General features: G+C 47.9%; 1 long non-coding RNA gene across 3 annotated transcripts; it reads left to right on the forward strand.

The window, feature by feature from the left end:
* Positions 1-1,424: 1,424 nt before the first annotated feature.
* On the forward strand, positions 1,425-5,416 carry LOC134401199 (uncharacterized). Of its 3 annotated transcripts, none has more exons than XR_010025642.1 (3): positions 1,425-1,469; positions 3,584-3,651; positions 5,234-5,416. It is a non-coding gene; the product is annotated as an uncharacterized LOC134401199 (long non-coding RNA). The 3 variants fall into 3 exon arrangements; XR_010025641.1 differs by having other exon boundaries at positions 1,436-1,509; XR_010025643.1 differs by lacking the exon at positions 1,425-1,469 and adding an exon at positions 1,489-1,551.
* Positions 5,417-8,973: the final 3,557 nt, after the last annotated feature.

The following is an 8,973-nucleotide window of genomic DNA, read 5'->3' on the forward strand; positions in this document are numbered from 1 at the left end:
CAAGGTTTATAGGTAAAGCAAGGCCCATGGCTTGCTAGCAAATATGTGTGTGTGTGTGTGTGTTGTCTAAATAAAGTGGATCAGCAGATGCTTAAGTTTTTCAGGTTACATAGATTGCGCCTTTTAGCCTCAGACTAATTTCCAACTTGTATGACTTGTGATCAAGCTACTTGTGGAGCTGTCCGGCACCAAGCGAGGCTTTTGGCCAGTCCATCCTAACGCTGTCTCTTCTGACTCGATGGCCTTTTAGACCCCTTCCAACTCTACTATGCTATGATTCTATGAAACGGAATAATGGGCTCAAGTTACAGGAAGCCGGATTCCGCCTGGACATCAGGAAAAACTTCCTGACTGTTAGAGCAGTACGACAATGGAACCAGTGACCTAGGGAAGTCATGCGTTCTCCCACACTAGAGGCCTTCAAGAGGCAGCTGGACAACCATCTGTCAGGGATGCTTTGATGTAGATTCCTGCATTGAGCAGGGGGTTAGACTCGAAGGCCTTATAGGCCCCTTCCAACTCTACTGTTATATCTATGCTTTTAAAAATAAAATACTTTAAAAGCTACTTCTAATGCATGTTTTCTGTCACTAAACACTGGTCCCTTTTCCTGGTAGGTTCCAGTGCTGGTGCTGGCAGTGGGGAATTCCACGTCTACAGGCACCTTCGATGGCGAGAGTACCAGAGGCAAGATTTTATGGACGCCATGGCTGAGAAGGTCAGATAGCGCTTCCTCAAACTTCTTGGCTGACAGCCATTGCCTTATATATTACTACTGTTTGTTCTTCTGTGTTCTCCGGAACTATACTAAATGTTCTTGTCGAATGTTCTTCTCTCCTAAACAAACTGGGTTTGGATTGAAGTAGGTGACTCCCAAGATATTGAAGCACCTTTAAGGCACAAGCCCTATGCCTGTTTAGCCAGAGAAAAGGCCCACATCTCCCAGCATGCCCCTGGCTAAACGTGCATAGGATTGTGCCTTGAGTTGAGGGGGGAAATATATGGTTGGGCCTGATCCTCTACATTGAGTCAAAAACTATCTGTCAGGTAGCATTAAAAACATACACCAAGAGATCAAGTAATGAGTTCAGGCCTCTTTCAACTTCACTGTTCTCTGATTCTGCACAATTGATTTATGAGTTGCATAAAGAAGACCTTCCTTTTAGTTGCCTCTTTCAGGATCAAGAGAACTAGGTGACAAGGAGTGATGTGGCTGCTGTTCCTCCCCCCCACCCCGCCGCCTATGGCGTCTCTCTCCTCTCCTCACTCCCCCATCAAGGAACCTTCTCTTGCCTCTGGGGGCTTCGGCCCAGGATGGTGATGGCAGCCTCAGATCCCCCACCCTGGGCTTGTGTTTGAAATGTTCCTTGTAATTGATTGCAACAAAAACTGGACGAGGAATATCTAAAGAAGCTCACAGAGAACAAGATAGCTGCAGAAGTACAGACAGCCAAGCGCAGACGGAAGCGGTGAGGTCCAGATGTGCATTTGGCAACCGTTTGGCGTTCTGTGAGCTACTCTGCCCTCGTAGGGAGAGGCAACTGAGTTGTGGTATTTGGCCCCTCCTGAATTATTATTATTATTATTATTATTATTATTATTATTATTATTATTATTTTATTTGTTACCCGTCTCTTCCTCTGGATCGAGGTAGGGTACAACACAAATGCAAACACCATAAAATACATAAAACTAATTCAAACGTTTAAAACCAGTGCATCATTAAAAGCAGCACACCATTAAAAAACGGCATCTTAAAATTCAGCTGGGTAGGCCTGCCGGAAGAGATCAGTCTAATAGACTGTTAAGTTGATGAATCTCTCCCGGAAAGCCATTCCACAAACTGGGAGTGGCAGAAGGAAAGGTCCTTTGGGTAATAGTTGTCAGCCTTGTTTTGGTTGGCTGGAGTAGATTCTTCCCAGAGGACCTGAGTGTGCTGGGCAGATTGTACGGGAGAAGGCGATCCCGCAGGTAGCCTGGACCCAAACCATTTAGGGCTTTAAATGTGATAACCAACACTTTATACTTCTCCCGGAAACTAATCGGCAGCCAGTGAAGGGATTTTAAGACTGGTGTGATGCGGTCCCCCCTAGGTGTACCGGTGACCAACCTGGCTGCCATATTTTGAACTAGTTGAAGTTTCCGGACTAGGCGCAAAGGTAGCCCTACGTAGAGCGCATTGCAGAAGTCGAGCCTCGAAGTTACCAGCGCATGCACGACCGTCTTTAGGTCTTCCGACTCTAGGAAGGGGCGCAGGTGGCGTGTCAGCCGAATAGCGCTGGTTTGATTGAAATGGTTCTCATTCTCTTTCTCTCTCCAGGAATGTATCTTGATTGGGCCAAGAACTGTTGTTCAGTGCTTGAATTACTCGTGTGTTGGGGCAGGGGTGGGGGGCTGTCTCCCAACTAACATTTTTAGAAGGCTACTGGGGTGAGGGTGGTGGTGGTGTGGTACTTTGTGAATTTCAGGGCCCTCCCTCCCTCCCCACATAGTTTGAGCACTGGATATGTGAACCCCGAAATGGCTTGGGGGAACAGGAGAGGCAAAGGTGATATTCCCATCCCCTTTTTTCTTAGAATCACAGAACAGTAGAGTTGGAAGGGGCCTATAAGGCCATCGAGTCCTGCTCAATGCAGGAATCCACCTTAAAGCATACCTGACAGATGGCTGTCTATTTGGGGCTGCATTAATAGAAGTATAGCTTCCAAATCACGTGAGGTACTGGTTCCTCTCTATTCAGCCCTGGTTAGACCTCATCTAGAGTATTGCATCCAGTTCTGGGCTCCACAATTCAAGAAGGACGCAGACAAGCTGGAGCGGGTTCAGAGGAGGGCAACCAGGATGATCAGGGGTCTGGAAACAGAGCCCTGTGAGGAGAGGGAGAAAGAACTGGGTCTGTTTAGCCCGAAGAAGAGAAGATTGAGGGGAGGCACAAGAGCACTCTTCAAATACTTAAAAGGTTGTCACACAGAGGAGGGCCAGGATCTCTTCTCGATCCTCCCAGAGTGCAGGACACGGAATAATGGGCTCAAGTGACAGGAAGCTAGATTCCGGCTGGACATCAGGAAAAACTTCCTGACTGTTAGAGCAGTACGACAATGGAACCAGTTACCTAGGGAGGTTGTGGGCTCTCCCACACTAGAGGCCTTCAAGAGGCAGCTGGACAACCACCTGTCAGGGATGCTTTAGGGTGGATTCCTGCATTGAGCAGGGGGTTGGACTCGATGGCCTTGTAGGTCCCTTCCAACTCTGCTATTCTATGATTCTATGGATTCCTGCATTGAGCCAGGGGGGTTATTTATTTACTTGTTTTTTTTATTACATTTATATACCGCCCCATAGCCGAAGCTCTCTGGGCGGTTTGCAAAGGGTTGGACTTAACGGCCTTTTAGACCTCTTCTGACTCTACTATTATATGAAATTGTTTGCATTCTGGGGGCATTAAGGTTTACATTTCAACATCTGCACAGTTCAGTTGCCTTTTCCTGTTAACACTAAGATGAGTGATGGAATCCACAAGATGGCAGGAAAAGGGGAAGTTGGTTCATTCAGAATAGGAGATGTCTTTTTTCTTACTTTACAGCCAGAAATTGAAAGAGAAGAAAATGCTGGCAAAGAAGAGTAAGCTTGAACAAAAGAGTGAGGACGCAGGTAACGTGAGTGTCTTCTTGAGCTGTTTCCACCAGGAAATTCCTCCTTCTCTCTTAAAACCTTTTTCAAAAAGACTCTTTCACAACAAAGATCAAAACACTAAAAAAAAAAGTTAAGTGGCTAAAAACACGTTTAAATGCAAAGACCTGACGAAACTACTGAAGGTGCGATCCTGTGTGTCTTAAATTAACAAGGGGAAGAAATAGTGGAAAGAGCGCTTTCATGAAGGATCAGCAGCTCTGTGGACCTAGACGAAGTGAGCTGAAGCAGATGCCCCTGTTGCAGGGAGCCGTAATTCTTTAATATCTCAGGGTTGATGGAAGAAAAACTGAATTTTTCTGAGGATCAGTCTCTTAAGCCTGAGAGCTTGAGGTTCAAGTTGGTGTTGTGGTAGGCCTAAGTGGCCCTGGGTTTATAGAATCCTAGAATAGCAGAGCTGGAAGGGGCCTCTAAGGCCATCGAGTCCAACCCCCTGCTCAAGACAGGAATCCAGTTTAAAGCATCCCTGACAGAGGGTTGTCCAGCTGCCTCTAGAAGGCCTCTAGGGTGGGAGAGCCCACCACCTCCCTAGGTCACTGGTTCCGTTGTCGTACTGCTCTAACAGTCAGGAAGTTTTCCTGATGTCCAGCTGGAATCTGGCTTCCTTTAACTTGAGCCCGTTATTCCGTGTCCTGCACTCTGGGAGGATTGAGAAGAGGCTGCAGACTTCCCAGCCCACAGTGGGGAAAGTGTACTTGATGCTTAAAATAGGAAGTTCTTGTTCAACTACAGTGCCCTAAACACCCAGTGATAAAGTTAGGGAGGTAGGAGGGTCATTGCTGCATCAAATTTCCCCCGTCTGTTTGTGGGGAATCAAAAGGAAGGGGGGAATGCCTTGTCTTAGCTGAAGGAAACCAAAGAATAAATGATTTTTAAGTGCCCCCCGGGAGCTCACAAGCAGACCATAAAGATTGTGACCTTCCCCTTTCCTTTATTCCCGGCAGCTGATACTCAGAGGTACCGTGCCTCTGAATGTGGAGGTTCCATCTGGATGCTAATTGATGTCAACACACCTAGAATCATAGAACGGTCCAGTTGGAAGTGGCCTAGAAGGCCATTGAAAACTGCCCAGAGAGCTTCGGCTATGGGGTGGTATTATAAATGTAGTAATAATAATAATAATATAATAATTGAGTCCAACTCCCTGCTCAATGCAGAAATCCACCTTGAAGCATCCCTGAAAGGTGGCTTTCCAGCTGCGTCTTCAATGCCTCTAGTGTGGCAGAGCCCACCACCTCCCTAGGTCATTGGCTCCATTGTCATACTGCTCTAACAGTGAGGATTTTTTTTCCCCTGATGTTTTGTCGTAATGCTCAAACAGTCAGGACGTTTTTCCTGATGTCCAGCTTGAATCTGGCTTCCTGTAACTTGAGCCCGTTATTCTGTGTCCTGCATTCTGGGAGGATAGAAAAGATCCTGGCCCCTCCTCTGTGTGACAATCTTTTAAGTATTTGAAGAGTGCTGCCACCTAACTTCCATGAATGTAACCAGGCATTCTCCCAAGTGAGTAACCATCACCATGTATTTTATATGCCTTTTACAGCCACGGATTCTGACCAGTCCCCAAAGCAGCAGACCAGCAAAGAGGAAGACGAAGACGCTTCCGAGGAGGAGGAAAAAGACGATGCAGAAGACCCCAGCTTTATGATGAGGAGATGATGGTTTTGACACTGTGCGTAGTATTCATCTGCTGTCGGGGAGCCTGGATTCTTTACCGAGCAAGAGTCGTCCCCCCCCCCAATGCTGTTTCAGACCTTCATTATGATAGAGGCGTGGTTGTAAGAGCCCCACAGGGTGTCAGCCCCCAGTGACTTCCAAGCTTGGTTTGTGTAACTGCTGGGCTGTCTACCAAAGGGTTTCTTCCAGGAAGGTGTCAGCATCGCAGCCCTGTGACCCTCCGCTTCTTCTAGCATTGCTCCAAAGTGGTGTCTCTCTGAAAGCTAATTCTTTATCCATCTGTATTTTCTGGCAGGTATTCCCCCCCCCCCCCCGAAAGACCTAAGTACGCAAATGGGCCTTTGTGGAAGAAGGTGGGCTTTAACTCATAGAATCATAGAATAGCAGAGTTGGAAGGGGCCTACAAGGCCATCTAGTCCAACCCCATGCTCAATTTAGGAATTCACCCTAAAGCATCCCTGACAGGTGGTTGTCCAGCTGCCTCTTGAAGGCCTCCAGTGTGGCCCACAACCTCCCTAGGTCACTGGTTCCCTTGTCGTACTGCTCTAACAGTCAGGAAGTTTTTCTGATGTCCATCTGGAATCTGGCTTCCTTTAACTTGAGCCCTTTATTCCGTGTCCTGCACTCTGGGAGGATCAAGTAGAGATCCTGGCCCTCCTCTGTGTGACAACCTTTTAAGTATTTGAAGAGGGCTGTCACGTCTCCCCTCCATCTTCTCTTCTCCAGGCTAAACAGGCCCAGTTCTTTCCTTCTCTCTTCATAGGGCTTTGTTTCCAGACCCCTGATCATCCTGGTTGCCCTCCTCTGAACACGCTCCAGCTTGTCTGCGTCCTTCTTGAATTGTGGAGCCCAGAACTGGACGCAATACTCTCGAGGAGGCCTAACCAGGGCTGAATAGAGAGGAACTCTTATTGCAGAGAACATTCTGAACTTTCCTCTACGAGAAGAGCAAACTCGTTCCTGCTAGGCTTTGTGTTTAGCCCTTGCATTTCCGCAACAAGATAGGCTTTATGAAGAGCGAAAAATCTCTCTTCGCTTCAGAAATGCAGTCAACTTTTCTCCTAAAAGTTTGTTAATAAAAAGGGGACCTCCGAGCATTTTACTCGTCTGAGAATGATGCAAAGGGTGTTGTTTATAGAAGGCTAGCCTTCCCTAACATTGTGTCCTCCAGTTGTTTAGGATTCAGTTCCCATCATCCCTTGCCAGCTTGGACAACGACCAGGGATTATGGTAGTCGTACCCCAAAATATCTGGAGGACACCAGGGTGGGGAAGGCTGCGTTAGATTTCTCCTCTGTGAATTTATCTGCCAGTTATGATAAACAAATATCACGAAACCTTTGAATCACAGCTGCTCTGGGCAGAGAATACACTTCGCCCCTGACTGCACGAAACAAGAAGCTGGATCTGTATCCGTTCTTATTTTGGTGTGTAACACAATGGCCGCAGGAGTGGCTACACTAACCAGAAATGGAAAGTTTACCATATTGTCCAAACCCAGGTTCCTGGCTTGTTGTTCCTTTCAGAAGCCAGGATTTATCATTAAAAAACAACAACCACGCAAGCATTTTAATTTTTTAAAAAATATTATGAAATAAAAAGGAGGGACCCTGGCAGACGCAAAAAGAGGCATCTGAGGACATTTTGGCACCAACGGAAACCATGTTGTAGAGCCCACGACTAGGGTGGCCAGAAGTGCTATTTTACTGAAGGTAGTCCTCTATTTGAAGGTCCCTCAGAAGACAGTCCTCTGTTTAATGTCCCTTCCTCTAGAGAGGCTGCTCAGTCTGGCTTGAGGTCAGCCATTTTCTCCCTCACCCAATTCACCCCTGTTTGAACGGAGGTCCCATGACTTCCGCCACCTCACGGGATTGCAGGTAGGGAAAGTGGGATTACATCAGAGAGAGAAACCAGTGATTAGACTGATTGCCGCTACAAGGGCCTTCCAGAAACTCTCAATCTAAGGCAAAACTTGCCATGACATCATTCACGCAATGAGCAACTGGATTTTGAGTCATGAAGGGTGTTTATTCATTGCTATACAGACTGACCTCACATAGCAGTTCACATGAACTGATTGAAACAAGAAAATCAATAAAATATGCAATTTTAACAAACAAGATAGACCAACAACTGTTTGTGTTGGAGGAGGTCATTCTGTTTCTTCTCCTCTCACGGCACGATGGGCGTCTGCGTGCCACTGATGCCACGCCTTGGGAACTGGGGCAGGTCTACGATGCCCACATAACGACCATCCCGTCTGACGTTCAGACAACGCCTGGCCCATCCATGGCCATTCTCTTGCGAGTAAAATTCTTCCGTGCCTTGATGATAGAATCAGGGGAATCAGAGAATCCTAGACTAGGAAGCGGCCGTTGAGGCCAACCCCCCTGCTTAATGTAGGAATGCATTTCCAAGCGTCCGTGACAGACGGCTGCCCAGTCTCTGCTTGAATACTTTGGGTGATGAAGAGCCCAGCACCTCCATAGGCATCTGGTTCCATTGTCCGATGGCTGTGACCATTAGGGATGTTTTCCTGAGGTTCAACCAAAGTCTGCTTTCCGCTAAGTTACACCTGTTATTTCTTGTCTTGGATGAGAAAGGCCCTCTTCTGCAGGACAACCCTCTAGATACTTGGAAACTGCCATCATATCCACCTTCGGAAGGCTAAATGTTACCCGTTCTTTCCATCTTTCCTTGCAGGACTCGGGTTCCAGTCCCTGATCCTCTTTGTTGCCCTTCTCTGAGCTCATTCCAATTCATCTCAATCCTTCTTCATGTGTGGTGCCCAATTTGGACACAGTTTCTTAAGTGAAGACTGACTTGCGTGGAGGAGAATGGAACTTCCATTGATAGAATGGAAAATAATTTTTGCGCTTTTTGCAGAGGATTTGGAATTGTTGGATCATCAAAGCTTCTTCCCTTCCTGCTCTCGAGAAACAGCCCCTGAGGCCTCTCCCATATCAGGCTGACTCTTGCAGCAACGGCTGCCTTGCCAGGCCCCAAAACGTCCTCCAGTCCTAGACAAAATGGCTCAGAGGGCCTGGGCATCCCAGGAGTTGGACACCCGTGGTGTTTTCTCCCCTATCGGGGCACCATCTCTGTGGCCGGTTGAGCCTGCAATGGGGCAGAGAGAGGTCTCGTCTCCCCCACACATTGGGCACCAAACCCATCAGAGGGGGGAAAAAGGCGACGTCACATCAAACCGGAAACCCTGCGCCTTCTTTTAACGTGGGAGGTGGTTAACTCTGCCCCTGCCGGAAGTCCGATCCCATCCCCGCAAGTCCCACGTCCGGAGCCCTGCTCCGGAAGGAGGGATCACCAGATGGGGGTCATGTGACCCCTCAACGAACTCATCAGGACCCCATGGACCAATAGGATGAGGCCGTAGACCCCTGCTGTACATGTGGGGGACTGGAAGTGACCCCGTATGGGTCATTTCCGACCCCATGCCAAGGAGTCCTACTCTGGGGGGAGGGATCACCGGATGAGGTCAGGTGACCTGTCTACAAACCCATCGAGGGCATGAGGAGGTTGCAGAGGGGTCACGTCACCCCATCAGGGATGCCGTCCATCCAGGGAAGGACGTTTGTAACTGGGACGTCTT

The sequence above is a fragment of the Elgaria multicarinata genome, chromosome 7, assembly GCF_023053635.1.
Source record: "Elgaria multicarinata webbii isolate HBS135686 ecotype San Diego chromosome 7, rElgMul1.1.pri, whole genome shotgun sequence".
Taxonomy (NCBI): domain Eukaryota; kingdom Metazoa; phylum Chordata; class Lepidosauria; order Squamata; family Anguidae; genus Elgaria; species Elgaria multicarinata.